Genomic DNA, 26,602 nt, shown 5'->3' on the forward strand with positions numbered 1-26,602 from the left:
TACAGAGAGAGCCTCTAACAAACCACCGGCAAGAAAAAAAACAAAAAGCATAAGCAACTTCAACAAATCAACTGCTCCCTCAGATACTTCAGAGGCTGGACCGGCAGGAGAAGCAAATGGAGCACCGTAACAAGCACCGATTTACATACCTCACTACAAGAAAAACACCCATTCAGCCACACTTTTTTTAAGCTACATTTGAAAAGCGTAGCCTATTCCTAGAACAGGCTACGCTTTTTCGCATGATACCCATTTATAAGAGAAAAGAAAACACTATTGAGGCATCACTTCAAAAGCGTCTCCTTAGATTTTTTAAATATCACTTATAAAGCGTAGCCAAATCTAAAAAGCTATAGGTACACTTTTTAAACCAAAGGGAGCGCTTGTAAAAAGTAACCCATTTGTTAAGTTTTGGGTGCGCTTCAGAAGTGTCTCCTAATATTAAAATACCAAATAAACACTTAGTGAAATTTTGTTTGCCCTCGATCACCCTCAGTCCTTCCTCACTCACGCAACACACACCCTCATCCTCACTCAACAAACACACAAAAGAGGGAAAAAATCAGAAAGCTAATGGGGAGAACGGGAAGAAGAAGATAGGAGAGGGAAGGAAAGAGAGAACGACGATGACTAACTGGCTAGGGCTCTGCCGTTGTCGTCGTCGAATGCCAGTGAGAGAGAGAGCTTGAGGGAGAGAGAAAACGCAATGGAGGAGAGAAGAAAAGGGTGCTCTGTCACCGCTGAAGCTCCACCGCCACTGCCAGGGCTTGTTGTCGTCGTCGTTCTGCCACCGCCAAGCTGCTGTACCTCCGCTGAGGATCTCGAAGGGATGTCTTGCCGCCGTTGTGCTCTGTCGCCACGCTGCCATCGACTGGAGCTCGCCGCTGAGCTACTGCACCGTCTCCAAGCCGTTGTGTCACTGCTCATCTCTTCTTCACCATCGCCGCTCATCACCATGGTCGTATCCTCTCTCACCAGGTAAGTATTCTCTGTTCTGTAACCTCTCTTTCTCGCTCATTCTGTAACTCACTCTCACTTTTTAGTTCGAAGGTGTGTATAGTTTTGATAGTGGCTAATTGAGATAGAGAAGGTATGTATCAATTTTCATTTGTTTCTGTGAATTTTTGGGGGGTTTTGGGTTCTAATCTTAGGTTTTCAATTAGTTTAGTATCTTAAGGAAAAATTAGTGAAAAGAACAGGTTTCACATTGAAATATTCTGATTGATGTCTTGGTTCATACACATTCCTTAAACATAGTGGTTGCTCTCAATTTCCAGCTTCAAGCTATGTTCCTCTCTGTTGCTTTTTTTGGTTATGTTTTCTTTGCTTTGGGTGTTTTACATGGAAATTTGATTACCAATTTAAATTCTCCTTAATCATATAAACCAGAAATTCATCTGAAACTAAAGAATTAAGCTGTGTTTTTTGTAGGCAAACAAGATTTAATCTGTTATTTATCTGATTGATTATTGTTTTTATTTTTATGTTGGTTTTGGTGTACAGATATAAAATCAGGACATGGATTTGTTATTGGAGATAAAGGGTATAGGCAGGACAGTGACATTCAGAAAGTTAAGCTTTCAAGGGAGGCATTGACACATCTCTCCAAGTTAGTTGAGTCCAGAGTTAGTACAAGGTGAGTATCTCTTTTTTGTGTGTGCAGCTTATGAGAATTTTTTTATCTTAATTGATGTTGGAACCTGGAAGTGCTCATTCAGTTGTTTAGGTGATGATGATATTTGGATTGATAACATCAGATAAATGTGTGAAGCTCTAAACAGTTGAGTGAACTTATATGGTTTTATGTTTCCTTTTTTGATGATTGCTTTTGTAATTGACAAGTTCCATATCGATATCGTCTAGGAATATGGCCAAATAGCATTCTCCTGTGAAATTTCTTTTAGAGTTGAGTCAGGTCCATAATTCTAAATTAGTAACAAAACTTATTGTTTGCTTCATGTTGTAATTGACTGCATTTTATATATAATTAAATGCTAGATTTGAGATTCTTGCAGTATATCTAATACCTTATGAACTATGTTCTGTTTCCTCTGGTTGAGATTATTTACTAAATTTTGATTCTATCATTTTAGCAGATTCAGAACTTGAAACATCAGTTCTTTCAGTTTGGTAAGTTTTATAACGTAGCATAACTTTTCTTGTTAGAAATCTAAGTCAGATTTTTCTTGTGCAGTCTCGATACGATCTTAACACTATTCTATTCCTTTTGGAATTGGGGCTGCTACCAGGTTAGATTAAATACTATCTACCATAAATATTCTATTTGCATATCTAGAGGCTGTGGATGGTAGCACCTTGGGCCTTTCATAAATCTAGGAGCATTCTACCTATGTGGGATTTCACTTGCGGCAACATTGGCATTTTGGGTCAAATTAAGAGGTAAAGAACTTTGGATTGGTATGACCATCTTTTCTAAGTTCAAACAGTATCCTCCCCCTCTCCCTGTAACTCATATTTGACAATTTGCACCAGGTTCCATTTTATTCTGATCTTGTAGCTGATGAAGTCTCTAGGTTAATTTTAATTTTGTTGTTTAGATTTTGTATGAATTTAATTAGACTTGAATTTTTAGGTTTAACTTAGTTTGAATTAGGATTTCAAATTAGAATTAGCTTTAGTTAATGAACTTTGAACATGTTATTCTAGTTCTTGAGTGTTGTATTATTGATGGTTTGGATAATAATTCTTGATTTATTTTATGTGAAAGCTGATTAGATTCTTTATTCAATTGGGTTCATACACTCCTAGTGTGTGTCTTCAAGGGATGCGATGGTCAACTATCGGTGATCAGGTTTTACTTCCTTCACATTTCAATATTATAACCTGAAAAATAGCAGTTTTAGATATTTTATTAAGAATATTTCACATGATTAGGTTTTGATTCAGACACAAATGAAATAAGCATTTTCTTGGTATTTCATAGCGAGTCCTAAAATTGGGTTTGGATTGGGACATAAATGAAATGAGTATTTTGATGCTTGCAAAGCCATTGATTGAAACTGCTCGGATTGTGATTAATAGTTTTCATATCAAAGGTGATGTATATAAAAGCAATGTCGGCATTTTGTTTTTCATAAAAGACTTCTATTTGCGGTGCTGTTGCAGAAAGGATATGAACTTCGGTTTTGATGCAACTCTTAGAAATTGTAATGCATTACGGATTATGAAGCTGATTCTATGTAAATGGATATCAGCTTGAAGCCTTTCTTGTAATCATGCTTATTTTGAATTTAAATTTTTGTAGGAAAAGCTTTTTACTGACACCTTGGTTAAGACCATGGTGGAAGAAGCTTTTTACTTTGTAGGAAAAGCTTTTTACTGACCTCATTTCTTATTGACTTATTAGTTCTCATATTTATGAGAATAGCTTCTGCTATCATAAATGTGAAGTCAAATTATGGGATAAAAAGAAATTGGCAAGGAGATCCATGCATTCCAATAAGTTACATGTGGGATGGTGTTAATTGCAGCTATGTTGGTTCTTCTTCTCCAATGATCATATACTTATAAGTTTTGGTTAATTTTATAGTAGATGAAACTACAAAGTTTTCTCTTGGATGAAATTGATGAAACTTATTTATAATCATGATGGTTGTAGGAACTTATCTTCCAGTGGTTTAACTGGAAATATAGCATCAGCCATATCCAATTTGAAGTCAATAGGATATTCGTAAGTCACTGAATCCATCAGATGTACAATTATAAATGCTGAGGTATAAATTTCAAGAGTTGAGTAAAAATAATTTGTTCCAATTTTAGGGATTTATCAAACAATAGTTTGACAGGATCAGTGCCTTGTTTCTTATCTCAACTTCATTCCTTGAAAGTTCTGTAAGTTAGATATTTTCATATTGAAAACTTATTTCTGAATGAATTTATAAAATGAAAAATAAGTGACAATACTCAACATTTTTCCTCCAATGAAGGAACCTGGAAGGGAATCAGCTAACAGGAGCAGTTCCAATGCAATTCAGAGAGAATTCAAATAATGGCATGCTCAAAACCAGGTATGTTTTATAGTTTATACCTCAAATTTTAGTTCCAAATAGTAATATTTTCTGTTACTAACTGATGAGCGGATATTTTATATGCTTTTTGGGGGTAATTTCATGTAGATTTTAGTATGTTTTAGTTAGTTTTTAGTATAATTTTATTAGTTTTTAGGAAAAATTCATATTTCTGGACTTTACTATGCGTTTGTGTGTTTTTCTGTAATTTCAGGTATTTTCTGGCTGAAATTGAGGGAGCTGAGCAAAAATCTGATTTAGGCTGAAAAATGACTGCTGATGTTGTTGGATTCTGACCTCCCTGCACTTGGAATAAATTTTTTTGAGCTACAGGAGTCCAATTGGCGCGCTCTCAATTGGATTGGAAAGTAGACATCCAGGGCTTTCCAGAAATATATAATAGTCCATACTTTGCGTGAAGATAGACGACGTAAACTGGCGTTTAACGCCAGTTCCATGCTGCAGTCTGGCGTTCAGCACCAGAAACAGGTTGCAAGTTAGAGTTCAATGTCAGAAACAGGTTACAACATGGCGTTCAACTCCAGAAACAGCCCAGACATGTGAGAAGCTTAAGTCTCAGCCCCAGCACACACCAAGTGGGCCCCAAAAGTGGATTTCTGCATTATCCATCTTAGTTTATTCATTTTCTGTAAACCTAGGTTATTAGTTTAGTATTTAAACAACTTTTAGAGACTTATTTTGTATCTCATGACATTTTAGATCTAAATTTTGTACTTTTTGACGGCACGAGTCTCTAAACTCCATTGTTGGGGGTGAGGAGCTCTGCAGCGTCTCGATGAATTAATGCAATGATTTCTGTTTTCCATTCAAACATGCTTGTTCCTATCTAAGATGTTCATTCGCGCTTCACTATGAAGAAGGTGATGATCCGTGACACTCATCACCATGCTTAATCCATGAACATGTGCCTGACAACCACCTCCATTTTACATTAGATTGAATGAGTATCTCTTAGATTCCTTAATCAGAATCTTTGTGGTATAAGCTAGAATCCATTGGCAGCATCCTTGAGAATTCGGAAAGTCTAAACCTTGTCTGTGGTATTCCGAGTAAGATTCTGGGATTAGATGACTATGACGAGCTTAAAACTCGCGAGTGTTGGGCGTAGTGACAGACGCAAAAGGATTAATGGATCTTATTCCGACGGGATCGGGAACTGACAGATGATTAGTCGTGCTGTGACAGAGAATTTGGACCATTTTCACTGAGAGGATGGGAAGTAGCCATTGACAACGGCGATGCCCTACATACAGCTTGCCATGGAAGGAGCCTTGCATTTATGAAAGTGAGAAAGCATTATGTTGCAGGAATTCTGAGGACAAAGCATCTCCAAGACTCCAACATATTCTCCATTACTGCATAATAAGTATTTATTTCATGCTCTTTTACTTTTTACAATTAAAACTAAAAATTATTATTTATATTATATCCTAACTAAGAATAATAAGATAACCATAGCTTGCTTCAAGCCAGCAATCTCCATGGGATTCGACCCTTACTCACGTAAGGTATTACTTGGATGACCCAGTGCACTTGCTGGTTAGTTGTGCATATTGCAAAAGTGTGATTGCAATTTCGTGCACCAAGTTTTTGGTGCCGTTGCCGGGGATTGTTTGAGTTTGAACAACTGATGGTGAATCTTGTTGCTTAGATTAGGAAAAAATTTATCTTTTTGGCTTAGAGTCACTAGAATTGCATTTTCTATTATTCCTTTTTAAAAATTTTTCTTCAAAAAAATTTATTTTTCTTTATTAATTGTTAGTTTTTCGTGAGTTTAGTGTCTTGTTGTAAGTTTGGTGTCAATTGCATGCTTGTCTTTGTCTTTCGATTTTCGAAGTGCATGCTCTTTATTTTTCCTTGATCTTCAAATTGTTCTTGTCAATTTTTCTTGTTTAATCTTTGGTTTTTCCTATTCTCTGTGTCTTTCGTGTTTTCCTTGTGCATTTTCAAAATATTTATTTTTAGTTATTAAAAATACCTCTTTAAAACACGTTACATTTATAGCTCAATTGGCTAGAGTGTTGGTTTATGTTCTTGGTAATGGGCATCTTCTTTTTAAAATCTTTTTCAAAAATAATTTTTCTTTGATTGAATCTTGTGCCAAACTTTAAGTTTGGTGTTCTCTTGTTAATTTTCTTTAATTTTCGAAAATTTAATTTGGTTTTCAAAAAAATTTTGAGTTTGGTGTTCTCTCTTTTGTTCTTGTTGTTCTTGTGAATCTTCAAAGTGTTCTTGAGTCTTCTTTGTGTGTTGATCTTAAAATTTTTAAGTTTGGTATCCCTTGGTGTTTTCCCTCCAAAATTTTCGAAAGCAAGGAACATTAGATCTAAAAATTTTAAGTCTTGTGTCTTTTGTGTGTTTTTCTCTTTCATCATAAAATTAAAAAATCAAAAAATTATCTTCTCTAACTATTTTCAAGCAAATTTTTCGAAATTTTCTATAAAAATTCAGATTTCAATTTCAAAAATTTTTAAAATCTTATCCTTTTAAGATAAAAAAATCACATCTTTTTCAAAAATATCCTAACCAATTTTTCTCTCCTCATTTTTTCAAAAATTTTTAAAATATATTTTTTTAATTTTATTTTTATTTTTTATTTTAGTTTTTATTTTATTTTATTTTATTTTATTATTTCAAAAATTACTTTTTTATAATAGAATAAATAAAATAAATCCACATCATCTCCCTTTCTCCATCATGGACCTAAGTGGAAATAAACAATCCAGAAGGACTCTGGGGTCATATGCCAACCCTACTACTGCTTCATATGGGAGCAGTATCTGTATACCCACCATCGGAGTTAGTAGCTTTGAGTTAAATTCTCAGCTCATTATCATGGTGCAGCAAAGTTGTCAGTATTCCGCTCTTCCACAGAAAGAACCTATAGAGTTTCTGGCACAGTTTTTACAAATTGCTGACAGAGTACATGATAAGGAAATAGATCAGGATGTCTACAGATTATTATTGTTTCCATTTGCTGTAAAAGACCAAGCTAAGAAGTGGTTAAATAACCAACCTAAGGACAGCATAAAGACATGGAAACAGCTATCAGAAAAATTCCTAAATCACTATTTTCCTCCAAAACGGATGACACAGCTAAGCCTGAGCATCCAAGGCTTTAAACAAGGAGATAATGAATCCCTTTATGATGCTTGGGAGAGATATAGAGAGATGCTAAGAAAATGCCCCTTTGAAATGTTTTTAGAGTGTGTGCAGTTAGACATCTTTTATTATGGGCTTACAGAGAAAGCTCAGATTTCTCTACACCACTCATCTGGTGGATCTATACACATGAGAAAGACAATTGAAGAAGCTCAAGAGCTCATTGATATAGTTGCCAGAAATCAGCATCTGTATCTAAGCAGTGAACCTTCCATGAAAGAAGAGGCTAAAATAGTAACTGCTGAACTAAGTCCTGTAGAACAAGTTACTGGATTCAATCAGCAATTAAATTTTCTAACAAAACAGCTAGCCGAATTCAAGGAGATATTGCAAGAAAAAAGAATGGCTAATATGAATATGGAAGTGCAGTTGAAGCAAACAGAACAGCAATTGTCAAAACAAATAACAGAAGAGTGCCAAGCAGTTCAATTAAGAAGTGGGAAAACATTAAATACCTCACTTCAAGGTAGCAGAAAGCCAAGAAATGAACAAACTGCTACCCAAAATCCCTCCGAGGACAGTCAACGCCCAGAGAGGAATAATTCTGGCGCCTAAACGCCAGAAAATGGGTGGAAAGCTGGCGTTGAACACCCAACCCATGCTCAGTCCTGGCGTTCAATGCCAGAAACAAGCAAGGAATTGGTGTTGAACGCCTAAATGAAGCACAGTTCTGGCATTCAGACGCCAGAAACAGGTAAGGAGTTGGCATCTAACGCCACTCCAGCTTCCACCCCTGGCATTCAAATGCCAGTGGGAGATCAGACACATACAAGTGCTGATAGCAACCCCTCTAAAAAGGCTTCTCAACCCACATCTGTAGGTAATAAACCTAAAGCAACTAAGGTTGAAGAATACAAAGCCAAAATGCCTTATCCTCAGAAACTCTGCCAAGCGAAATAAGATAAGCAATTTGCCCGCTTTGCAGACTACCTCAGGACTCTTGAAATAAAGATTCCGTTTGCAGAGGCACTTGAGCAAATACCCTCTTATGCTAAGTTCATGAAAGAGATCTTAAGTCATAAGAAGGATTGGAGGGAAACTGAAAAAGTTTACCTCACTAAAGAATGCAGTGCAGTCATTCTGAAAAGTTTACCTGGGAAGCTTAAAGATCCTAGAAGCTTTACGATACCATGCACATTAGAGGGTACTTGTACCAAGCAAGCTTTATGTGATCTTGGGCAAGTATCAACCTAATACCTGTATCTACTATCAGAAAGCTTGGATTGACTGAAGAAGTCAAACCAACCCGGATATGTCTCAAACTTGCTGAAGGCTCTATTAAATACCCATCAGGCGTGATTGAAGACATGATTGTTAAGGTTAGGCCATTTGCCTTTCCCACTGACTTTGTGGTGCTGGAAATGGAGGAGCATAAGAGTGCAACTCTCATTCTAGGAAGACCTTTCCTAGCAACTGGACAAACCCTCATTAACGTCCAAAAAGGGGAAGTAACCCTGAGATTCAATAAGGACGAGTTTAAGTTGAATGTTGTCAAAGCTTTGCAACATCCAAACACCCAAAATGACTGCATGAGCATTGATATTATTGACTCTCTGGTAAAAGAGGTCAATATAACTGAGAGTCTCGAATCAGAGCTAGAGGATTTCTTTAAAGATGCTGAGCCTGATCTAGAGGAACCAGAGAGAATAATAGAACCTCTGAAAATCCCTCAGGAAGAGGAGAAACCTCCCAAACCCGAGCTCAAACCATTACCACCATCCCTGAAATATGCATTTCTGGGAGAAGGTGATACCTTTCCTGTAATCATAAGTTCTACCTTAGAGCCACAAGAAAAGGAAGCACTAATTCAAGTGCTAAGGACACACAAGACAGCTCTTGGATGGTCCATTAGTGTTCTTAAGTGCATTAGCCCAGCCAGATGCATGCACGAGATCCTATTGGAGGGTGACGCTAAGCTAGTGGTTCAACCACAAAGGCGGCTAAATCTAGCCACGAAAGAGGTAGTGCAGAAGGAGGTCACTAAATTACTAGAGGCTGGGATTATTTATCCTATTTCTGATAGCCCCTAGGTAAGCCCTGTCCAAGTCGTCCCTAAGAAGGGTGGCATGACAGTGGTTCATAATGAAAAAAAATGAACTGGTCCTACAAGAACAGTTACAGGGTGGCGTATGTGTATTGATTATAGAAGGCTCAATACAGCTACCAGAAATAATCATTTTCCTTTACCATTCATAGACCAGATGCTAGAAAGACTAGCAGGTCATGAATACTATGCTTCCTGGATGGATATTCAGGTTATAATCAAATTGCAGTAGATCCCACGATCAAGAGAAAACAGCATTCACATGCCCATCTGGAGTATTTGCATACAGAAGGATGCCATTTGGTCTATGCAATGCACCTGCAACCTTTCAGAGATGCATGCTCTCCATTTTCTCTGATATGGTGAAAAAATTTCGAGAAGTCTTCATGGATGACTTTTCAGTATTTGGAGACTCATTCAGCTCCTATCTTGACCATCTAGCACTTGTTCTAAAAAGGTGTCAAGAGATTAACCTAGTTTTTAACTGAAAAAAATGTCACTTTATGGTGACTGAAGGAATTGTCCTTGGGCATAAAATTTCAAACAAGGGAATAGAGGTGGATCAAGCTAAGGTGGAGGTAATTGAAAAATTACCACCACCTACCAATGTTAAGTCAATCAGAAGCTTTTTGGGGCATGCAGGATTCTATAGGAGGTTTATAAAAGATTTTTCAAAAATTGCCAAACCTCTTGAGTAATCTGCTAGCTGTTGACACGCCATTTATCTTTGATAAAGAGTGTCTACAGGCGTTTGAGACTCTTAAAGCTAAGCTGGTCACAGCACCAGTCATCTCTGCACCAGACTGGACATTACCATTTGAACTGATGTGTGATGCCAGTGACCATGCCATTGGTGCAGTGTTGGGACAAAGGCATGACAAGCTTCTGCACGTCATTTACTATGCCAGCTGTGTTTTAAATGACGCACAGAAAAACTACACAACCACAGAAAAAGAATTACTTGCAGTGGTTTACGCCATTGACAAGTTCAGATCTTATTTAGTAGGATCAAAAGTGATTGTGTACACTAACCATGCTGCTCTTAAATATCTACTCACAAAGCAGGATTCAAAACCCAGACTCATCAGATGGGTGTTGCTTCTACAGGATTTTGATATAGAAATAAGAGATAGAAAAGGGACAGAGAACCAAGTAGCAGATCACCTGTCCCAAATAGAACCAGTAGAAGGGGCATCCCTCCCTCTTACTGAGATCTCTGAAAACTTTTCGGATGAGCAACTCTTTGCCATCCAGGAAGTGCCATGGTTTGCAGACATTGCAAACTACAAGGCAGTGATATTCATTCCCAAAGAGTACAGTAGGCAGCAATCCAAGAAATTGATCACGGATGCAAAGTACTATCTTTGGGATGAACCATATCTCTTCAAGAGATGTGCAGACGGAGTAATCCGTAGATGTGTGCCTAAAGAAGAAGCACATAAGATCCTCTGGCACTGCCATGGATCACAGTTTGGAAGACATTTTGGAAGTGAGCGAAAAGCCACGAGAGTCCTCTAATGTGGCTTCTACTGGCCTACTCTCTATAAAGACTCCCGAGTGTTTGTACTTAATTATGATAGTTGCCAAAGATCTGGCAATCATGCCTCAACAAGGGATCTTGGAGATTGAATTGTTTGATGTATGGGGCATTGACTTCATGGGGCCTTTCCCACCATCATACTCAAGCACTTATATTCTGGTGGCAGTGGATTATATATCCAAATGGGTGAAAGCTATTGCAACACCCACTAATGATACTAAGACAGTGCTGAAATTCCTCCAGAAACACATTTTCAGCAGATTTGGTATCCCTAGAGTACTAATCAGTGATGGGGGCACTCATTTTTGCAATAAACAGCTTTACTCTGCTTTGGTTTGATATGGAGTTAGCCATAGGGTGGCCACTCCATATCATCCACAGACAAATGGGCAAGCTGAAGTCTCTAATAGAGAATTTAAAAGAATCCTGGAACAGACTGTGATTAACCGTAGAAGGGATTGGGCAAGAAGCTTGGATGATGCTCTGTGGGCATACAGAACAGCATTCAAGACTCTTATAGGGACCTCTCCATACCAGCTTGTGTATGGAAAAGCCTGTCACTTGCCAGTGGAACTAGAACATAAGGCCTACTGGGCAACCAGATTCCTAAACCTTGATGCCAAGTTAGCTAAAGAAAAATGATTGCTCCAGTTAAATGAGCTAGAGGAGTTCAGACTCAATGCTTTCGAGAATGCAAAAATTTACAAAGAGAAAGCAAAAGGATGGCATGATAAGAAACTGTCATCCAGAGTCTTTGAGCCAGGGCAGAAAGTTTTGCTGTTTAATTCTAGGCTCAGATTATTCTCCGGAAAATTGAAATCTTGGTGGAGAGGTCCATATGTGATTACAAGTGTATCACCATATAGATATGTGGAGCTTCAGGATAATGATTCTAACAAAAAGTTCATTGTTAATGGACAGAGAGTTAAACATTATCTTGAAAGCAATTTTGAGCAAGAATGATCAAAACTGAGACTTGATTAAAGCTCAGTAATAGTCCAGCTAAGACAATAAAGAAGCGCTTGCTGGGAGGCAACCCAGCCATTTACAAAGCTTATTTGTTAATTAATTGATTTTTACAGGTATATGTCAATTATCTTCAAGGTAAAATAGTAATTGCTTGAGTTCACAAAGTTACAGAAGGATTCGCAGGATAAAAGAGCAAAAAGAAAGCTCACTGGTGCGAAAAAGCCAGTAAGAGCTGTTTTGGGTGTTGAACGCCCAAAAGAAGCATCTACTGGGCGTTCAATGCCAGTAAGGATAGCTATCTGGGCGTTAAATGCCAGAAAGAATCTTTCTGGCGTTGAACGCCAGAAAGAAGCACCTTCTGGGCGTTTAACGCCAGATTTACAGAGTCTTGGGCATTCAGAAAAACGCCCAGTGACAAAGGAGTTCCTGGTGTTCAACACCAACTCGAAGCAACAGCTGGGCATTGAACACCCAAGAGAAGCTGCAAATGGGCGTTAAACGCCCATAACATGCAGCGTTTGGGCGTTTAACGCCAGATTTATGGGGAGGAGGTAAATTCATTTTTACTTCACATTTTTTTTCAATTTTCATATTTCAGTTCATGATTTCCTGCATAAACATGCTACAAACTCTCATCCTTCAATTCCAAAAATTTTAATCCTAATTTCTAAAATCCCTTTTTCAAAAATGTCAAATGTATCTTAATTCATAAACACAAATCCTTTTTCAAACCCCATCCAACTTCTTTTCAATTTTTTCCAAAACTCAATTATCCTTTCAAATTAATCCCAAATCTTTTTTTCTAAAATTCAGATTTATCTTTTTCAAATATCTTCTATATCTTTTCAATTTTCAATTATATCTTTTTCCTATCATATTTATCTTTTACAAATCATATCTTCTATCTTATCTTTCTTCAAAATTTTCAAAAACCCAACCCCCTCCCTTTAAATCCACATTCGGCCTCTCTCCTCTCCTCCACAATTCGAAAACTAGCTCTCCTTTATATCTTTTCTTTTGCTTGAGGACAAGCAAACCTCTAAGTTTGGTGTGTTTATCTGTGATCACTGATGTGTGGAAAACGATCCAACACAAAACTCACCGGCAAGTGTACCGGGTCGCATCAAGTAATAAAACTCACGGGAGTGAGGTCGATCCCACAGGGATTGAAGGATTGATCAATTTTAGTTCGGTGGTTGATTTAGTCAAGCGAATCAAGTATTGGTTGAGTGATTTTGTATCCAACAGTAAGTAAATAGCAGAAAATGTAAAGGGAGAGGGGTGAATTGTAGAAATTAAAAAGAACTGAAAGTAAAAGAGCTGAATCTTAAAGAACAAGAAATTAAATGACTAAAACTTAAAGTGCAAGAAATGTAAATTGCAGTAACTTAAAGTGCAAGAAATATAAATTGCTTGAATGGAAAAAAGGATTTGAGGACTGGGATTTCAGAATTCAAGCAAGGGAAATTTAATTGCAACAATTAATAAAGCATAAGATGAATTGGAAGTAACTAGAATTCAAACAGGAAATGAAATTAAATTGCAGCAGGGGTTCACAGAACAACCAAAAGGGGAAATGAGATCTCAAGACTTCAGAGACTAGATAGCAAAGTCTAGATCTCAATTGCCTTCCCAGATCCAAGTTCACAAAGCAATTAACAAGAAATTAAAGAAGAAGCAGTAAAGGAAATGTAATTGAACTCAATTATGCAGAAGAGAAATTAAAGAGATCTTGAATGGAGATTGAGACAGAAATTCCTCAATTCTTCACACCCAATACTCAAACAAGAAAAGTAAAAATGCTCAAGCAAGAACGAGGAAGAAGAGAGATCAATTCTCCTCCCCAATTCTCTCAATTCTCAGTTCCTAGCTCTCCAAGAAAATGAAGTCTCAAAATGTAAAGGTTCAAAAATCAAAAGAAGGTTCACAAGTCAAAAGTAAAAGAAAAGGTTTTTTTTAATCAAACTATCTCCTATTTATACACTTTCTATTCTTGGATTTTGGAATTTGGATGGGCTTTTGATCTGGTGAAGAAATGAATTAAATTGGATTTTTAATCCAATTTTCAGCCCATGAGAAAGTGGCTTCCAGGAGGCTGCCCTGCCCTTGTGGAGGGCAGAGCAGGAAATGGTGCGTGTGGCTCATTGCGTGTGTGCTTGGTGTGTGTGATGCATCAGGAGGCTGCCCTGCCCTTGTGGAGGGCAGGGCAGAGATGCATGGTGCGCCAGATGCTGCCCGTGCGCGCTGCTGCTGGTCGAGACTCCCTTGGTGCGTGCCAATCTTGTGCGCTGGCCGTGCACCACAAAATGCTGCCCTGCCCTTGCGGAGGGCAGGGCAATGTTACCAATGGTGAGGTTCCAAGTTCGAAACTTGGTGGAGGCACACGCTGCTTCTTTTTCTTTGGTTTTCTTGGCACCAAAGTAATGATTAGTTCCTTGTTTCCTCATGTTGCCGTGTTCGATCCTGGGAGAATGAAAGCAAGCCAATTTTTGCTTGATTTTATTGTGTTTGAGCACTACTCCTTTCCTCTTTGTCCTTGGGTTCGAAACCCATAGGAAGCATTATGAAGCAATTTCTTTTGAATTGTTCTTGGGTGAAGCCCGATATTGCTCTTGAGGAGGGCAGGGCAGAGTTTTTGCTCCCTTTGGTCCTTGGCATCAAATTGTGATCTGCTCTTGTTGTGGGCAGGGCAGTGTTGCTTTCCAAAGTTTGGCTCATTATGTTGCTCTCCTGGAGGGCAGTGTGCCCTTGTGGAGGGCAATGTTTGCTTCCTCCTTCTATGTGCCACATTCTTTTTTCCTTGGGCCACGCTTTCTTAAGCCACGTTTTTCTTCTTTTCTTCCTTTCTTCACCTACAAGAAACCAAAACAACCACTCAAAGTATCTCTAAATTCATAAGGTTTATAATTCATTAAAAATCAATTAATTCTTGCTCAAACCTCATGATTTAGCATCAATTTAATGGTGGTTGTTTGATTTAAAGAAGTGATGCATTTTCATTCCAAATTACTTACTTAGGATGCAAGAAAGTGCATAAAGGCTAATAAAACAAGTGAAATTAGCTTGAAAAATGGGTATATGATGACCTGTCATCGCAACACCAAACTTAATTCTTGCTTGTCCCCAAGCAAGCATCAAAACTAAGAGAAAATGAAATGAACAAGAAGAGCAATTATATCCTTATTAGGCATATAGCAGAACTTGATTTATGGAGTTTTTATGCAGATAATGACAACCCAAGTTATTGTTTGCTGTTACATAATGTACATTTTTCCTCAAAGGCTTACTAAACTTGTTGTTATAAGGTTTACTCTTTACTTGCTCCCTTGCTAACTTTTCTTTTCTCATTTTTACTTAACAAGCTTATTATTCTTTGAAGGCTTGGTGTCAAATGTTGCAGTAGTAGCCTTTGGCTTTATATTTACTCAACATCTTTCCACCACAGACACACGGCTCACTATTTCCTCCTAGGATCATTGATGCCCAGCAACTCTTTGGATAACTAAATGTTCTGTATCTAAGTTGCTCTTTATTGTGGACTTTCAATTGGCCATCCCAAATCAGTTGATCTAAGTGACCGGGTTTTGAAATACCCCTCAAAATTTACTTATCCAAGCATATCCTAGTACAAGAACACCACAGGCATGTGTCCTAGGGTCCAAGCTATTGGTGTCCAGCCTTTATTCTTTGTTTTTCCTGCCACATTGGCTTTTTCTTCTTCCTTTTCTTTTTATTTCATTTTTGTTTTCAAGGGCTTCACTGATAAGAACCTTTATAACAGCAAGCTAGCTCATACTTCAATGAAAATGACATTATTCAGCAATTATTTCATGAGTTATACATTTAATCAGACACATATACCACCATTAACTTCCATTCTAACTTATGCAACATTGGATATTTACTTTCCAATTCAAACAATTCTCTTTTATTCAAGCATATGAGAGACAAAACAAAAGTCAGCTAGGTGATGGATGACATGCAATATGCAGATTAGCATTTCTCTAGCTATTTATTAAGCAACTAAAAAAAAATTGCACGAATTAAAAAGAAATAAACAATGGAGGCATATCATGTTTCAGACATGCATCTCCTTATTAGGGGTATGAAAGAAGAAGTATGAAAGAACTCTGCCACCTTCTAATGATTGTGGCTGCTGCTTGATTCTCCCTTTTTCTTCTTTCTCTTCCCTAGCTTGGAGTAGTCTCGGACTTCTTCACCAGGGCATCTTCTATCCCAGACAGAATCTAAGAGCCCTGAGAGTCCAACTTCTTCCAATCTGTTAAGTGTTACCTCCGTATAATGATGAGACCTTGCTTTTTTGCTTGGCTTCAGATTCAGGGCATTGCTCAAATGGCTTGATCTGTGGATTGAGTGTTGGCAAATTGTGGGTCAAATACTCCAACCTTGCTTGTATGTTTTCATCACTCTCCATTCTTTGCACATATCTAACTTCTTCCATAGTGTGATGAATATTCTTCCATTGATACAGGTTGTGACTATATTCCCATGCTTTAGCTTGACTAAAATACAGCTTATCATATGATTCCTTGAATTCTTTGTATTGCTCCTTTTGTTCTTCAAGAATCTTTGTGTGAAATTCTTGCTGTTGAGTCATCATCTGTTGTTGCCAGCTCTCTTGCCTCTCCTCCATTTGACGCTGCCAAGCTTCTCGCTCCTCTTTATCCCTCAAATATTTCTCCCGAAACTCAGGATGGGGCTCTAGATATTGCTCTTGGCGCCCTTGATTTTGCTCTTGTTGAGTTTGCATGAGTTGCTGAGATAGCTCTTCAGTTGTTCTTTGTAGCTGGCTCATGTCTATGGCACCATGAACTTGATTTCGTCCTTCCTCTCTTTGTGATCTCCTCTGTCTGGGAGCTACCACCCCCTCTTGATCATCTTCTTCATTCATTCCTTCCATACTCTTCTTGGTGATTCCTTTCCCCTTTTTCACTTTTTCTGTGTCCTCATCTTCAAAGATCACTCCAGCTTTGTTGCATAGCCTGAGGATGGTACTTGGATGTCCAAGACCACTTGATTTACTTGTGCTGTTAGCCATCTCTTGAATACTGTCGACTATGAGTTGTGCGAGGTTGACTTCACCTCCATGTAGGATGCAGTATGTCAAGAGTGCTCGTTTGATTGTGACCCAAGAGGCATTTCCAGAAGGGAGGATAGACCTCCTTACTATCTCATACCATCCCTTGGCCACAGGAGTAAGATTTATTCTCCTCAAGTGGCTTGGAATTCCTTTTGAATCACTTTTCCAGTCTGTATTTTCCACACATAACCCTTGCAAGATCTCATCAGGATTGTTTTCCATCTGCAATCTGGTCTCATAACTAGGCTCTGCATAAGTTATGGTTCTCAACTTTAGGGCCCTAGTGATGGCTGCTGGACTGAAATTCACTTCAACTCCTCTGACATAACTTGTGTATGGGGCACTATCTTTGTTCTCTTGTATAGCATTTGCATAGAACTCCTTGATCATGACTGCACTGATGTCAACGAGAGGAGCACATAAAAGTTCCCACCTTCTTTCTTTAGTGATTTGCCTCATGATGGGGTATTCCCCGTCCTTCAACTCAAGGCCCTTCTCATAACTAACATTCTTTGTCTTCATGAATCTATGATATCTCCCTTCATGGAACTGGGACCTAAATTTTCTTGTATCATATGATGGAGGCTCGGTCACCATTGGTTCCTTTCCTGGCCTTCTTTTTGAACTTGAGGAGGCCATTAGATTGAAATGAAAAGGAGGGAAAAATGGAAGTAAGAGAAGAATGTGTTGTGTTTGGGATGATGCTCGGTTTTGCTGTGCAAGAGAAAAGAGTTGTTGGCTTAGTTTTTGGGAGTAGAGGAGATTATGGTTTACAAGTGAAAGTAGTTTGTATGAATGTATAAGCCATTTAGTGCTAACAGCTATTTATAGGCCGGTTCTTCAAACTTTCCAACAAAACCATAATAAATGAGGGGGGAGCTCATTGGTGATCATGAAGGGTTGAGATTGAGTTGAACATGTAGAGGGCTTATGGATTTGAACGGCTTGCATGCATTGTTAAGGCTTGACGAGGATCCTCTTCTCATTGGTTGCATGTATTTAGATGTTCAATGATGCATGCATGCAGATTCTGCTTCCCAAGGAGCACATTTCTCTAGGCACATGTGACCACTCCTCACTTAGCTTGTCCTTGCCGTGGCCCCTCCTTGTATTTGTCTTCAATCTCTTCCTCCTAAATAAACCAAAACAGCTAGCTTTAGAACATTAATATATACGTTGGCAAGTGATTTGCAATAAAGAAGAAAGTTGTTTTTTTTTGAATTGATATTTTATATTTCAAAAAAAAAATAATGATGCATGATCCCTTTCTGTATGATTTTGATTCCATGAATAGGAAATGATCTTCTGAACAGTGTTACACATGCAGACACCAAACTTAGTGTTTGGTCATATGCTTCATCAGAAATGGTTATGCATATGTTCTAAGAATAGCCCCCCTTCTTTTTGAAAAACAAATATTGGGTGTGCCTTAAGGCACACCAAACTTAGAAGTCTGACTTATGCTCTAAAACAATGTATGCATTTATCAAGTATGAAAGTTCAAAATCATGCTCAGGAAATCATAGCTTACTGGATAAAAGAAAAGACAGAAATCTTAAATCATGGGTTGCCTCCCATGAAGCGCTCTTTTATTGTCACTAGCTTGACATTGAACTCCCTTTAGGGTGGGTGATGCTGGTGATGTCTCAACTTGTCCCCTCTCACTGTAAGCTTTCTCTGTGTGCCTTGATTCTCAATTTCAATGTGCTCAAGAGAGAGTACTTGGTTGACAGTGTAATGATCTTCTGTTCCCAGCTGTTGATATACTAGTTGCACCTTGTCACCTTTGGAAAATCCTTCAGTTGGGATTTTCTTATTTTTCCACCCTTTGTAAGCCTTCTTCTTGTTCTTCATCTTTTTCTTTCTTGTTGATCTTTCTCCCCTGACAGTGACTCGAGTTGTGATACCTTCCTGTTTGTTTATCATCCCGGCTTCTTTTTGAATTCCTTCTCCTTCTTGCACCTACTCATTTTTCTGTTCTACTGTATTGTTGGTTGCTTGCTTTGGAAGAGAGTCATTACTTGTCTTGCTTGTTCCTTCATTACTTTGTGATTCTGGAAATACTTTCAGGGTAATACTTTCTTCATGCATCCTGAGGGTTAGCTCTCCCTGCTCTATATCTACAATGGCTCTAGCAGTGGCCAAAAATGGTCGACCAAGTATTATGGAGTCATTATCATTCTCTAATGAATCTAGGATCACAAAGTCTGCAGGAAATATGAACTTGTCAACCTTAACTAAAAGGTTCTCAATCAACCCTTTAGGATATACCACTGACTGGTCCACCAATTCCAAGGACATCTGTATTGGTTTCACCTCTCCTATGCCAAGCTTTTTCACTAAAGAGGATGGAATTAGATTTATACTTGCTCCTAAGTCACACATCCCCTTGTTGATGAATAGGCTTCCAATAGTGCAAGGTAGGAAGAAACCTCTAGGATCTTCAAGCTTGGGAGGGAGCCCGTTTTTGATTAATGCACTGCATTTTTCAGTGAGCAGCACAGTCTCTATTTCAATCCAACTCCTTTTCTTGTTAATAAGCTCTTTTAAGAACTTGGCATACAGAGGCATTTGCTCCAATGCTTCAGCCAAGGGTATGTTGATCTCTAGCTTCTTGAAAATCTCAAGGAATTTAGAAAAGTGTTGGTCCTTAACCTCTTTGTGGAATCTTTGGGGATAAGGCAGTTGAGGTGTCAAGTTTTTCTCCACTTGATGTTGTCTTGGATTTGGTTCGTCCATGATCTGCTTTCCCTTCTTCAGATTTTGTGGTCTATCTTCTTTTTCTTGAGGTTGATTCTGAGGGTGATTGCTTGCTGTTGCATCTTCATCATTGGCTGCCTTTTTTTCAACTTGTTTCTTGTCACTTTCCTTGAGCTTCTTGGTGGCTTCTTCATCTTTCAGCAGGATTTTTCCACTCCTTAACTGTATTGCTTTGCACTCCTCTTTTGGATTAGGAATGGTGTCACTTGGTAGTGAGCTTGATGGTTTTTCAACAGAAATCTGCTTGGAGATTTGCCCAATCTGCCTCTCTAGGTTCTTCATGGAGGCTTCTTGGTTCTTTGTTGTCAATTCTTGATTCTTCATCATCTTCTCCATGAGCATCTCTAGATTAGTAATCCTCTGAGAGTCTTGTGAGATTGGTTGGTTTTGGGGTGTTGATGGATGATGGTTGGTGTTTTGGTTAGTTGGGTGGTTATTGGGTGGATAATGGTTAGAGTTGGGATAAGTGTTTTGTGGTTTTCTGTAAAAATTTTGGTTAATTGGCTGCTGGTTGTGATTTTGGTTGTTTCTTGGAGTGTTTTAAGCTGAGTTCCTTTGCCATGGTTGTTGGTTTTGATTATGATTGTCTCCCCACCTAAGGTTTGGGTGATTCTTCCAAGAGGGGTTGTAAGTGTCACCATAGACCTCATTTGACCCAGAACTTTGGTTGTGCATATACTGGACTTGCTCTTGCTATTGCTCCTCTTGAGTTTCTTCATTTTGCACCCATGTGGTTGATGGTTGGCTTGTATTAACTGCTACAACTTGAAGGCTATCAATCCTTTTGGCCATTTGCTCAAACTGTTGTTGAATTTGCTGCTGCATCATTTTGTTCTGAGCTAGGATTGAATCCACTCCTTCCAACTCCATTACTCCTCTCCTTTGTGATGGTTGGCGTTGCCTTTGGTGAGCAAAGAAATATTGGTTGTTAGCCACCATGTCAATGAGGTTCTGAGCTTCCTCTGCAGTTTTCATCAATTGCAATGATCCTCCGGCTGAGTGATCAAGTGCCTTTTGAGCCTTCAGAGTAAGTCCTTCATAGAAGTTCTGCAGCTTGTCCCACTCAGTGAACATCTCTGGTGGACATTTCCTCAGCAGCGCCTTATATCTTTCCCATGCTTCATATAAATTTTCAGCCTCCATTTGAGTGAATGTCTGCACCTCAGTCTTTAATCTTATGATCCTTTGAGGGGGAAAAAATTGGGCAAGAAACTTGCTCACCAAATCATCCTAAGTGTTGATGCTCTCTTTTGGAAATGTTTCTAGCCATTGAGTGGCTTTGTCCCTGAGAGAGAATGGGAACAACAACAGCTTGTATATGTCAGGGTGCACTCCGTTGCTCTTAACTGTGTCACAGATCCTCAAGAAAGTGGATAGATGTTGGTTGGGGTCTTCCAATGGTCCTCCTCCAAAAGAGCAGTTGTTTTGGACCAATGTGATGAGTTGTGACTTTAGTTCAAAGTTGTTTGCATTGACATTAGGAGTAAGAATGCTACTCCCACAGTGTCTAGCATTTGCAAATGTGTAGGAAGCCAGTACTCTTCTTTGTTGTGGGTTATTGTTGGCTCCTCCTTCTGGTTGATTGGGATTTGATGGATCTCCTTCCATCTCTTGGAATTCCTCCTCAGATTCTTCCTCTCCAACGATGTTCTTCCCTCTTTCAGCTCTTCTTAATCTTCAAAGAGTTCTTTGGTCAAATTCAGAGAAAATAGGAGAAGATCTTCCTGTACCTGACATACAAACACACAACAAGGAACACACAAATCCAGAAAACCAGTGAAACTTCAATCTATTGCTGGAATGAAGTTCTAGTTAGTTTAAGCAAAAATTCAAACAGTTAGTGTGTTAGTCAAAAATTAAAGAAACAGAAAAGAAAAAGTGTTTGATCTAGACCTCCACTTCACTTAATCATTGTCAATCTATTTCAATCCCTTGGCAACGGCGCCAAAAACTTGATGTGTGGAAAATGATCCAACATAAAACTCACCGACATGTGTACCGGGTCGCATCAAGTAATAAAACTCACGGGAGTGAGGTCGATCCCACAGGGATTGAAGGATTGATCAATTTTAGTTCGGTGGTTGATTTAGTCAAGCGAATCAAGTATTGGTTGAGTGATTTTGTATCCAACAGTAAGTAAATAGCAGAAAATGTAAAGGGAGAGGGGTGAATTGCGGAAATTAAAAAGAACTGAAAGTAAAAGAGCTGAATCTTAAAGAACAAGAAATTAAATGACTAAAACTTAAAGTGCAAGAAATGTAAATTGCAGTAACTTAAAGTGCAAGAAATATAAATTGCTTGAATGGAAAAAGGGATTTGAGGACTGGGATTTCAGAATTCAAGCAAGGAAAATTTAATTGCAACAATTAATAAAGCAGAAGATGAATTGGAAGTAACTAGAATTCAAACAGGAAATGAAATTAAATTGCAGCAGGGGTTCACAGAACAACCAAAAGGGGAAATGAGATCTCAGGACTTCAGAGACTAGATAGCAAAGTCTAGATCTCAATTGCCTTCCCAGATCTAAGTTCACAAAGCAATTAACAAGAAATTAAAGAAGAAGCAGTAAAGGAAATGTAATTGAACTCAATTATGCAGAAGAGACAATAAAGAGATCTTGAATGGAGATTGAGATAGAAATTCCTCAATTCTTCACACCCAATACTCAAACAAGAAAAGTAAAAATGCTCAAGCAAGAACGAGGAAGAAGAGAGATCAATTCTCCTCCCTAATTCTCTCAATTCTCAGTTCCTAGCTCTCCAAGAAAATGAAGTCTCAAAATGTAAAGGTTCAAAAATCAAAAGAAGGTTCACAAGTCAAAAGTAAAAGAAAAGGTTTTTTTTACATCAAACTATCTCCTATTTATACACTTTCTATTCTTGGATTTTGGAATTTGGATGGGCTTTTGATTTGGTGAAGAAATGAATTAAATTGGATTTTTAATCCAATTTTCAGCCCATGAGAAAGTGGCTTCCAGGAGGCTGCCCTGCCCTTGTGGAGGGCAGAGCAGGAAATGGTGTGTGCGGCTCATTGCGTGCGTGCTTGGTGTGTGTGATGAATCAGGATGCTGCCCTGCCCTTGTGGAGGGCAAGGCAGAGTTGCCATGGTGCGCCAGATGCTGCCCGTGCGCGCTGCTGCTGGTCGAGACTCCCTTGGTGCGTGCCAATCTTGTGCGCTGGCCGTGCACCACAAAATGCTGCCCTGCCTTTGCGGAGGGCAGGGCAATGTTACCAATGGTGAGGTTCCAAGTTTGAAACTTGGTGGAGGCACACGCTGCTTCTTTTTCTTTGGTTTTCTTGGCACCAAAGTAATGCTTAGTTGCTTGTTTCCTCATGGTGCCGTGTTCGATCCTGGGAGAATTAAAGCAAGCCAATTTTTGCTTGATTTTATTGTGCTTGAGCGCTACTCCTTTCCTCTTTGTCCTTGGGTTCGAAACCCATAGGAAGCATTATGAAGCAATTTTTTTTGAATTGTTCTTGGGTGAAGCCCGATATTGCTCTTGAGGAGGGCAGGGCAGAGTTTTTGCTCCCTTTGGTCCTTGGCATCAAATTGTGCTTTGCCCTTGTTGTGGGCAGGGCAGTGTTGCTTTTCAAAGTTTGGCTCATTATGTTGCTCTCCTGGAGGGCAGTGTGCCCTTGTGGAGGGCAGTGTTTGCTTCCTCCTTCTATGTGCCACATTCTTTTTTCCTTGTGCCACGCTTTCTTAAGCCACGTTTTTCTTCTTTTCTTCCTTTCTTTACCTACAAGAAACCAAAACAACCACTCAAAGTATCTCTAAATTCATAAGGTTTATAATTCATTAAAAATCAATTAATTCTTGCTCAAACCTCATGATTTAGCATCAATTTAATGGTGGTTGTTTGATTTAAAGAAGTTCTGCATTTTCATTCCAAATTACTTACTTAGGATGCAAGAAAGTGCATAAAGGCTAATAAAACAAGTGAAATTAGCTTGAAAAATGGGTATATGATGACCTGTCGTGACCCAGAGAGTTATGCCACTTTTGTGCCCGTTCTGTGCCTGTGACCCACGCACAAGCTTCAATGATGTGCGCGCGTCGATCACCCATTTGACCATGCACGCGTATGCGCACTGTGCGCGTACGCGTCGCTTGTGCTGCACGCCAGCACTGGTTCAGAAACCCGAGAGTTAGGCCAGCCTTGTGCCAAGTCTGTGCCCTAGGCAAAATTACCCTCACGTGTACGCGCCCTGCACGTGTACCTGCCCCTCTCCTCTCTACTCACCGATGTGCAGGTGCACTGTACGCACGCGCGTCGATCGTTTAGCATGAATTTAAGCCAACACGCCCTTCCTCTCTCTCTTTACTTTTTTTCATTCTTCTATCTTCTTTTTTCCATCACTCTTCTTCTTTTTCTTTTTCTTCTTCTTCCACCCTCTTCCAACCTTGCCTCCGGCCACTTACCAGTGACCACCAATACATCCGGTGGCACTTAAGTTTCTTTCCCCCTCCCCTCTTTTCCTACCAACATCCCATTTGCTCTCTCCCCCTCTCAAGGTTTTACTTCTTCTACCTCTCATCTCTTAATATCTCTTTTAAGTTTTCTTCTTATAGTTGTATTTAGTTACATGTTTCTTTTGTTTCTCTCTTATTTTCTTTCTAGTAGCATGACTCTATTACTTAATTTTTGCTTGTTACTTTTTCCCTTTTATTATTTTTCCATGGATGTTGAACTTAAGTTTTTACCTTACTTTGATAGATCCTTTTGTTATCTTTTGATGTCTTTGTAAGTTTGTGGTGTTATGTTGTTGTTTGATATCGCATTTTAGGGCTCTAATTGTTTGAGTTCTTCAACTTTGCTCATTGCCTAATTATTGCACACCAAGTGTTTGAGGAAATACCTTTATGCCAATTGGGTTTATTTTGATCTTGCGCTTGCAACTTGGTGTTCCCTCTTCATACACTTCCGTTCTTTTAAGTGCATTGAGCTTAGTTACTTCATGATGACCAACCTAATGCTCACTTACCATGACTTGCTTCTTTCTTGTAGATGCTTTAGTTTACTCTTCTCATGCCCTATTACATGCCTTACTAACTCTTGCATCCCATGCTAAGTGTTGTGACCCATACTTCTATAGTGGTTTTGATCACATATGCAGTTGTAATGTCTTTCAAGGCACACAAATTCTTTTGGGCACCCCTCCCCACTTGCATGTATTTCCATGAGTTGATTCTTTGGGTTTAATGTTTTTCTTTTTCCTCTTTTTTCTAGGATGGCCACCAAGAAAGGCAAGGAGAAGGCGTCAAGGAAACCGGCCATGAAAAGGGCACCCCAAAGATCAAACTCTAAGGCGCACCCTACACTACGAGCCAAACCCCTCTTTAAGAAGGTGAGGACCTCCACCCCTATTGATGAAAAAGAGAAGAGCAATCCGACAAGGGATCCCTCAAGGTTCCCCAACCGCTTTTGTGAACTTATGTTCCCCTCCATGGTTGAAAGGAACTATCATGCCAAGCATCTACTCACCCTTCCGGATCACATTGCTCATTGTATTCTACCCCGCATCCAGCAGCGTAGATGGGAGTTTCTACTGAGAAGACCACGAGAGGCTAACCTCTCGTGGGTAGTAGAATTCTACACCAATTAAAACCTCCCTTCTCTTCACATGGTATATGCGAGCAAGTAGCAAGTTCCAGTTTCAGAAGAGGCTAAACAGCATGTTCTTAATGTTTTACCGGTACTGGCAGATATAGATGGCTACCAAGAGGTCTTACGTCGGCGGAGTGAATTTGAGTTTGATTGGAACTCAATTCTTCGAGTCATTGCCGAGCCAGAGTCATTTTGGACCCGAGGGCGACTCCAGATGCAATCCAAGTGCATTGATGCATGCTATCTCACTGTGGAGGCTAGAGCTTGGGTGCAGATCCTATCTCACTATGTGCTACCTAGCACCCACAAGTCGTCCTTCACACTGGACCTCGCCCTCCTTGTTTGGTGTATTCTCACAGAGAGGCCGGTGAACATACCTCTCCTTATCCAACAAGCAATGGGTAGAGTCCATGCCAAGGGTAATCAACCATTTTCAGCATTGGTATCTGAATTAGTTGCTGCTGCGGGTGTTCCTTGGGAGACCAAGGACAAGAAGGCTACAATTCCGACTAAAGGTGACATAGTCCCAAGCGGGAAATACTTACAGCTTCCCATATGCACCCAAAGCCTTGACATAGCCCCTCAGCCGAATGTTCCTTCCACCTCATCACCACCACCACAAAGATCAACCCACCAACAAATTGAGGATCTACACAGGACGATTGATAGATATGAACAGAGAAACCAATGCCGATATACTTACATAAAGAAGCTTTTGCGTTGTGTTACCCCTTCCATGGAGGAACCCAAAATATTCACGTCTACTTTGAACCCAAGTGACGATAGCACTGATGGAGAGGATAGTGTGGGTTTCGACCCCGATCACCCTTTGCGCATTGCTAGTAGCACGAAGGACCGTGCTAAATTTTAAGTGTGGGGAGGTCGTTTGACAGATCTCCGTGGGGTAATAATCTCTTCCTCTCAACACCCATGGATTTGAATTTTCTTTTTTTTGGTTAGTTTGGACATTTTATGTTAGTTAGTTTTTGCTTGTAAATACCTCTTGCATGATAGTAGAGCTACTTGGTTAGGATAATAACTTTCTTTTCAAGAAAATGTGTTTTTAGGACATCCCACAAATTTTTGAAATTTTTTTTGTGACAAACTTGCTTGAGAAATGTATTTCGGAACATGATTGTTGAGTTAAGAACACAAGCTAGTGAGATTTGAGCTTAATGGCATGGTTACATCTTATAACCACTTATTTTCCTTCTTGTGTGCAATTGTTCTCTTTCCATGATTGCGATCCTTGCTTTGTCTGATTCTATATATCCTTTATTTCGTGTATGAATGCATTTACATGATTGAGGCCATCATTCCAATAGTCACTTTTCCAAAATGGCCTTAACCCTTTTATCTACCATTGCTA

The sequence above is a fragment of the Arachis hypogaea genome, chromosome 1 (assembly GCF_003086295.3).
Source record: "Arachis hypogaea cultivar Tifrunner chromosome 1, arahy.Tifrunner.gnm2.J5K5, whole genome shotgun sequence".
Lineage (NCBI taxonomy): Eukaryota > Viridiplantae > Streptophyta > Magnoliopsida > Fabales > Fabaceae > Arachis > Arachis hypogaea.